Source organism: Chinchilla lanigera, unplaced genomic scaffold, assembly GCF_000276665.1.
Source record: "Chinchilla lanigera isolate Chin_1 unplaced genomic scaffold, ChiLan1.0 scaffold00119, whole genome shotgun sequence".
Taxonomy (NCBI): domain Eukaryota; kingdom Metazoa; phylum Chordata; class Mammalia; order Rodentia; family Chinchillidae; genus Chinchilla; species Chinchilla lanigera.
This window is the reverse complement of record NW_004955520.1, coordinates 1,890,781-1,899,407: the sequence shown is the minus strand read 5'-3', so window position 1 is coordinate 1,899,407 and position 8,627 is coordinate 1,890,781.

Sequence of the window (8,627 nt, the reverse complement as noted above, 5' to 3'; positions counted from 1 at the left end):
ATATATTTGTGAGGTCACCCAGTGTCTTGGTTACTTTTCTTTCATTGCTGAGACAAAATACCCAATGCCCAAAATTGAGGAAGGAAAGGTTTATTTAGCTCACAGTTTCTGGAGGTTTCAGTCTATAATCAGCTGGCTCCAAGGCAGAGTGGCAGAGCGCAACAGTTCATGGCAGCTGGCAGCAGAATACAGCAAAACAACAAGAGCAAAAGGGGGAAGCAGCGGTAAGCAGCCTCTTTCCCTTCCTTATATTGTATGCAAAATACCCACCCCAGGGGCAGGTGTAGCACTCACACCCATAATCCCAGCATTGAATAGTGGATCAATCAAAAATATAGAAGCCTGCCCTATGACTGCATAAGGATTTGAGGGGACATGCAGACACAAACCATAACACCTAGATGTCAAGATTAGCAGAAAAAACAGTGCAATTTTAAATGTACATAATGATTTTTGTGGTGAATTTTGTGTTCAAAAAGAGATATACTAAAGTAATAATTACTGATATCATTTCACACCTCAGTTTTTATGTTAGTCATTAATTTTGCCTTTCTTTTTCTGAACACTCCAACCTACAGTTAGTAGATGTTAGTGTCATGAGTAATTTTGCTGTTCTGTATGGGAGAAAGCTAATCATAATGGTGTAATTGATATCTGTGGGAAAGAGAGGTCCAGAGGTCTGGTTGACAGCTGTGGCGGAAAGGCGAGTCTGAGCAAACTCAGACTCCTCGGCAAACCGAGTAAAAGCCCCGCCTAGGCTGGCCAGCTCTGACCTCTTGCTTCCACACAGCCCCTAGGCCAAAAGTACCGCCTCCAAACTACGCCCCTGACCCGCCTCCATTGCCACGCCTCTAGCCTACTCTATAAATGCCTGCTACTTCCGCAATAAAATAGATCTGTGCCATCAGCCTGGTCTCCGGTGTCCTCTTTCTTCACTGTCGCCGCTTACCACGGGCCCAGGTCCCTAGACCCAAGGAGGTTCAACCTCAGATATCAACTATTGTTACCTAATGTATGTTTCTTTAGTTATAACTGCCATTCTAATGACTCTACATGCTAAGTCTTGGGCCAGGGATATAGCTCAGCAGCATAAGCACCTGCCTGGCATGCTCAAGGTCCTGAGTTCGATTCCCCATACTGGCAAAAAAAAAAAACTACATGTTAAGTCTCAACCTATAGTCCCCTAGGTTCCACTTAAAAACCTGTGCTTTCATTAAAAAAGAAAAAGAGGGACTGGGGATTTAGCTCAGCGGCAAAGTGCCTGCCTGGCAAGCGCAAGGTCGTGAGTTCGGTTCCCGGTACTGGAGAAAAACCAAAAATAAATAAATAAATAAATAAGAAAAAGAAAAACACTCCCACAACAAGTCCAGTAATTCAAAGTGTATCCCTGAGTTGACTGTTAACGCTAAGAAAAACAAGGCAACTCATTCAGACTTAGATTTCCGATAGTGCAGAAGACATGTATGGGAATATGGAAGCAGAACATTACGTAAGACTCCTCTTAGAGGTCAAAAATAAAAACTCAGAGACGTGAGACATTCTTTAAGGTTGTGCCAGTTAATCCTGATCGTCAGTTTCACTGGATCAAGATTCTGGATGTGTGATTGGGTGGTGAGGGCATGAACCTCAATAAGCCAGATGGGCCATTGAGAGGTGCAACCTAATTGGAGAAAGTGGAGCATGGGGACCTGACCTTTGGGCAAGATCTGCTCCCCACCTCCTTCACTCAGCTTCCTCTCTTCTGCTCTGCTTCCTGTCAGCCATGAAGTGAGCAGCTTTCCCTTCAGCTGTGCTGTTTCTGTCTTGGGACCAGCCAACCATGGACTGAAATCTGTGAAACCATGAGCCAAAATAAATATTTCCTGCCCTAAGTTGTTTTCCCCAGGTATTTGCTCATAGCAATGGGAAAATCTGACTGGCACAAAGGTGGGTGTTAGCTTTTAATAGGAAAAAAAAAAAAACTACAGTAAAGCCATTTGGACCACAGACACCTTTGGGTTTGAGGATTTTTTTTTTTTCCTTTTGGGTCTTTACCTACTGATTTTTTTTTTTTTTTTTGTCTTTTTGAGACAGGGTCTCGCTGTGCAGTTCAGGCTGGCCTTGAGCTCCCTTTGTAGCCCAGGTTGGTCTTGAACTTGCAACAATCCTCCTGCCTCAGCCTCCCTAGTGCTAGGATTACAGGCATGCGCCACCACACCTGGCTCTTTACCTATTGATTTTATAATTATTTCTTTTTAGCTAATGAGAGAAACTATAGAATACAGAATATTCTGTATCACACTACATGTGCTTTGTTAACTGATCAGATTTTACCAAAAGCCTCAAGCTGTGTCTCTCAAACTGGGAGGGTGGTGCATTCTGAAACAGAGGACTTTGGGGATGATGGGGACATTTTTTCTTTTGTTACTAGGACGAAGGGTGCTACTGACAACTAATGGTCAGGGGCATGATACTCTATATTGAGCAACTAGTAAAAGGATCCGACTCAAAATACCAAGAGAGTAGGGTCAACAATCATTTATGTAAACAAGTTACTTGCTCTGTTCCCTTACTGAACTGCAACTGGTTTCCTCCAATTTTGTCTAAAAGGATAAGGAATTCCATGCTGTCAAATTGTTTTATTACACATTTAAATGTAAAGCTTCATTGTTTTGTTTGTCAAGAAATAAGTGTACTAATTGAGAAATAAAAATATGAAGAGTTTAGCAGCTTCATGATTTACAACTTGTACTTTTTAATTAAGACTTCAGATTCATCTGACATGGCAGTGCAATCCTCAGATAGCTGAATGGAAATCTCAGGCTCTGACTAAACAAAAAGTATGGAGTTTTGAGATAGCCTCAGTCTTGCCTTCTCCTGCAGAAGTTGCAAGAGAGCTTGGCCCAAAAGAGTTTAAATCTTACAACACAATTATCAGCTTTGCTTTTCTTTAAAATAAGTGTGTATAAAAGTTGTATAAAATAATGTGTAAATGCATAGATGGCTCTGGTGTTCATTTTCAATCCCTGCTTTCTAGTGCTGTGGTTATCTGTAAATGTATCAGTTCTATACTGAGATGTGCTGTAAAACACACATCAGATTCCAAAGTAGTCTGGCATGGTAGCACACACCTATGGTCTCAGCACTCAGTTAGACTACATGGTGAGTTTAAAGCCAGCCTGAACTACAGACTGTCTCAAAAAAATAAAAAAAACCAAAAAACCCAAGTATTTCAGACTGCTTACGAACTAAAAAATGTAAAATATCTCGTATTTTGTATTGACTACAAATTGAAATGATAACATTTTGAATATATTGGATTAAATAAATGTATTATTAAAATTAAATTAACCTGTTTTGTTGTCCCCTTGGAAACATGACTTTTGACAATTATATATGCAGTTGAGGACTGTATTTCTATTGGACAGCATTTTCTAGGGATTTGGTAAGACATAAGACAAATGTCAGGCAGTGCTTGGAGTCTCCATTTCATCCCATGGATGTGGCATCATCATTGACCCTTTGTCAAATTCCGCTTCACGTTCCACGTGGATGTAGGAGTGAGCCTTCATATTAATTACAGAGAACGCTTCTTTTTCCTGTGATGATTGCTCAGTGCCGATGAAAGAATACAATCTTCACAATGGTGCTGTCCTCTGTTTCTAAATTCAAATGCTGAGGATCCAAGAGGTTCACCTTGTCTCCAAGGACCTTCTGTCGCCAGTCAGCTATGATGGCGTTTTGTCCTAAAGAAGGGGAGGGTCTGTCTCTTCCTCAGCTCTTCATGTTCCCTCCAGGAGACCCTGATCGCAGCACAACTTGAGTGGCTGAGCCACCTTGCTTTCTTCAGTGAGAAGAGGAAGGTTTTGGGTGAGCACTGTGTACACACCGCTCCTTTGAGATGAAGCCACTGATGGCCAAGGCTTCCATTGCTTCTTTAGTCATCTACAGTGGCTGTCACTGCCAGGGAACAACATACATGGGGAATTGTGTGCATTTTCTTATTTGCTCCTTGAAAAGCCCTAAGAAGAGTTAACCTTGGCCTCAGTGCCATGGACGAGGAATCTGAGACACAGAAAAGCTAGTAGCTTGTCTCAGGTCATGCAATTAGACTTCTCATTGCCCAACTACATTCCCTGCCTTGCTGTTTTCCTGGTAAGGAAGTAGTTCATATCTGAAAACTAAATGGACAAAGCCAAATAGTCTGCACTGTGGAAACTGAATTGTACAGACCACACCCCAAAATTTGCTCTGCACTTGTTTCAAAGCACCAAATATTTGACTTCTGGGAAAATAGTGCCAAGGTAAATTAGGCAGAACCGGAAGCAGGAACTCATATATACACCTATGCAGTAGTCGCAGTTTCAGATGTTTGAGTTTCTTTATTTGTGTGATAGAACATGGACTCTTTATCTGGGCTGCACAAATAGTCCATGCTGGCAGAGATGTGGCTGGCATATGACTCACTCGAAGCAGCACACGCACCTCGACACGACTGCCACTCCGGGAAGGGATGTATCCCTGCAGGTCATTCCCCCGCTTCTGGAGCAGGATACACGTGTAAACTTCAGTTATACAATCCCCTTCCTTCAAGTCTGATAGCTTTCTCTATTTTTATCCTAAGTTCTCAGGCTTGGTTTCCAAAGGCCTTCATAATCTGACCCATCCTAACCACCCAATTTTGTCCTGAGTTTCTCTAACAGAATCCTTTCACTCTAGGAAAATGGGGCTTCCTTACTGTCCTCAAAATGCAACTTTGCTCTGTGCCTTTTCCTGTTATTTTCCCATTTGTCCTTTCCTCTCTTCTTTTTAGATTCTAAGTCCTGTGTTTTCACTGAGACCTGGCTCAGATCAACAACCCATCACTCACTTTCCTCTTCTGTTAACTCTTTAATGCTTAGGACTTGGACCAAGCCACATTCTAGCACTGGCTGGGTGTCAGGATAGACTCCCCCCAGCTTCTCTTACTTTTACTAAAGAGGTAACCGGTGCTAGCAAGAGACACCATTTCTCTTTTAGCAGCTCCCACTCTGAAGATCATAATGAGAATCTGGAGTGACCTGTCATCCTCAGGACAGAGCCGAGGGGCTCCTGGGCCCAGGTGTGAAGGTGGGCAGCCTCCTAGACACTGGTACAAAAGCCAAGCTCTGGGAAGAGGGAAGGAATACAGGAAACCTCAGGACACCCAGCAGGAAATGATACTGTGCAGGTCGGCCTGCTACACAAATGTGTATTTGATGTTGTTTCCTGCCCTCTTTATTGTGACCAATCATAGTGTTTTTTTTAAAACTAAGACTTACTAGGATTTACCTGACTTATAACTCTTTAGTTACCTTTAAAGACAGTGAATGTGATCTCTTCCTAAGAGTGTAAGTTCTCCCCATGTGGTTCCACCTATGTGCTTCTTGTCACTCAGCAGAAGACTTGAAGGAGGCCCCCATAAATGTCTGGAATATCTCCACTCTCCCCTCTCCACCTACCTCTTTTCTTGCCTGTACTCTGCTCTATGAGTTCTAGCTGTTGGCTTCCCCACCTTACAGCCTGTCCCTAATTCCAGGTGACTTCCTGTTGAGCATCCCTTCCTTGGCTGGGAACTGGATTCCCACGGTGTGAGCTGGAACAAGGGTCACACTCATCTCCTGGGCTCAGCTTCATCTGGGGACCCTGTCTTCTCTGACTAACTTTCCAGGGCCTGAACATTCTACTTCTGTAGATGTTTAACGTCGGAGGGTATACAGACACCCCCACAGAGGGTATCAGTCTCCCACCTGGCAATATGGCACACAGTTGAAAAAGGAAGACAAAGAGAGAAAATTGTACAGATGAGGAGCTCTGGGGTGGCCAGTGCTCTCTGTGGGACAAAAGGGCCAAGAGTCCAAGAGCTCCAGGAGTCCAAGGCTCACACCTTTAATGGTATCCCTCAGGGAGGTGGGTGGGGGTCGCAGCAGAGTGCCAGGGAAAAGAAACTTTGCTGACACTGGCTGTAAGGAGAAACAAGGCACTCTTGCACCAGGCAGAGAGGCCTCCAATTAGCAATGCAATAATGGATAGTTTGATGTATGCAAGGCTGGCACCTTTACTGCCAGGAAGGTATAATTCGTTCTGAGTCCCACGGCCTCAGCTGAGGTGTTATTTCATGTCTTAGTCCTGAAATCTCACAGGCTGTTGCTTGAGCCTCTATTCCAGTGGGGGGCAATACCGACTCACTTTGCTATGCTGAGACTCATTGGCACCTCAGCCAGACTCGAGTAGGGTTGAAGTCAAGGTCAGGTAAAGATGGAGGCAAGGGGCATTGTTTCTCAGAGGAGCTTGGCAGACTCCCACAGGGTAAATCTTTTACCCACTGTTGGGCAGGGTCCTCAGTAACCTTCTCACACGACTGGGTGGACACTGAGTGCCCCCTTGCTGAGGGCAGGACAGGTTCTTCCTGGGACTTTAGGGTGGGCCTCCTCGATGCTCCTGGGGCACCAAGGCAAGCTTACACTGGCGCTATTGTTACCCTGTCTCCTGCATGGCTCAGATGTATGGTCTCACCTCCTGTTACGGCTCAGAACTAGAGGGTCCCCACAGGCCTCTGTGCTCAGAGGTGGGGCTGTTAAAGGGTGGGTCTATCATGGGCAGGCGGGGTCAGGTTGGAAGGGGGTGTCCCTGGGGCAGGACCTGAAGGTCATCTTCCACCCCAGTCCTTTCCTTCTCTCTGACCCTCACCCCTGTGAGCAGCTTTCCTCCCCTGATCTCTCTGCTGTGCTGTTTCTGCCCTGGAGCCAGTCAAGCATGGGCTGGAACCACGGGCCGAACTAAACCTCTCCTTGAAGTTATGAGTGTTGGATATTGTGTGTCAGTGGAGAGAAAGCCCCTAAGACTTCTCATTCAGACGTCAAGTCCCAGGGGTCAGGAACCCTCTACATCCTATATTTCTATGTCCCTGCCACCCCAAATAGACACATTAAACTATGACCCAGCCTTTATCCAGTGCAAACTTCCCTTGAGGTGTTAACAAACACCACACTTGGGGCAAGGGTTTAGGTTAAGTGTCGCACACCTGTAATCCCAGCACATGTGAGGCTGCGGCAGGAGGATCACTGCAAGTTTGAGGCCAGCCTGGCCTACACTGTAAGTTCCAGGCCAGCCTGAACTACATAGCAAGACCTTGTTTCAAAAAAACAAAAAGCAAGCACAGTGTAGGTTAAACATCAGTACCACATATTCCAATGTTACAAGCAAAGATGAATGATGATTCAGCCACAAGATTTCCATCCGCGGCTAGGAAAAACTAGCACCATCACCTCATTAAGCTCATGGAGAAAAGTTTCCTCATTATCCACCAGACCATTTAATATCTCCCCAAGGTAATAACTTTTTTAAAAGCGTGCACACAAATCAAAACCTTCCAAACTCTACAAACTAAGAAGTCAGTTCTCCAGCCCAAATATAAAAGGACCTCTACCGCCAACTCAATGTAAGCATCAGTACAGTAATATTCAATTAGATCATTTTGCTGTTTTGGTTTTTCCGCTAATCAATCATCATTAATTTTATTCTAAATGGAAGTATGAAAAATTAAAATTATTTTTCATCTGCTTTAATATTCTGGAAGTGTAGGAAAAAAGCACAGTGAGACTTTACTCCTTCTCTGCCCTCATCAAAGTACACCCTCACTGGGACACACCAGCTGCAGTCCAGCACACTTCACTCCCGTTCTCAGGGTGCGTTTCCTCTGGTGCTGTTTGTATCCGGGTCTTGGTTTAGCCTAAGAGTGTAATGTATTTATAGTATGTGAGGAGCCATGGGTCATCCACTGACCACTTGTTAAGTGCCTCGCCCCCTGCAGACCTCCCCCGTGTCCTGGTGTGACAGCAGTGGACATGACATCACACGCCCTGCTGCGGTAGAGTTTGCTTTGAGTGGGGGTGCGGAGCAGTCAAGCAGGTAATGGTAAGGCAGCAGCAAGAGCTCTGAATACAGTAAAATAGGTGATAGGCTCAGTGCTCGTGGGAAGGGCTTAATAAGAGCCCTTCAGGGTGCTCAGGGAAAGTCTCTGTCATATGATGTGGCACTGTCATGCTGTCACAGAGACTCCATGACTTGGGGACACAGCCAGGTAGAGGGATTATAGGGAAGCAGGAAGGTGCTTTGGGGGACATGGATGTTTTGCTTGTGGCCATGGTCTCCAGGGCGTGATCCTATGTCGAAATTTATCAGACTGTACATTTTACACGTGTGATGTGCGTTATACTTCAATACATCTATTAGAGACAGACATTGGAGGTGGGGTGTGAGGGAAACGCCATCAAGGCCGGTCTGTAAATTCTGAGCGTGACACCGGGTGACAGGAATTAAACTGCTCTTCCTGCTGCCGAGGTTGGGAAGGCAGCAGGGTTCCATAGAAAATATAGTGTGGTTTTCCACACGAGTAGGAAATCAGAGATGTCTACAGACACACGCGGACGGTAACCCATCGCCGCACACTAGAAAGAGGAGGAGGACGGGGTCTGCCCGGGACCAGCCACGGTCCGGCCCGCGGCATCGGAGCCAGAAAAGGCACAAGATTTGTTGGTTGCTTGCCGCCAGCCTTCCGGAGTGGCGGTCCAAGGCAGCGCCGCCGTCGGGGTCCGGCCCCCGCCGCGCTCCGCGGGCGCCCGGCTCCG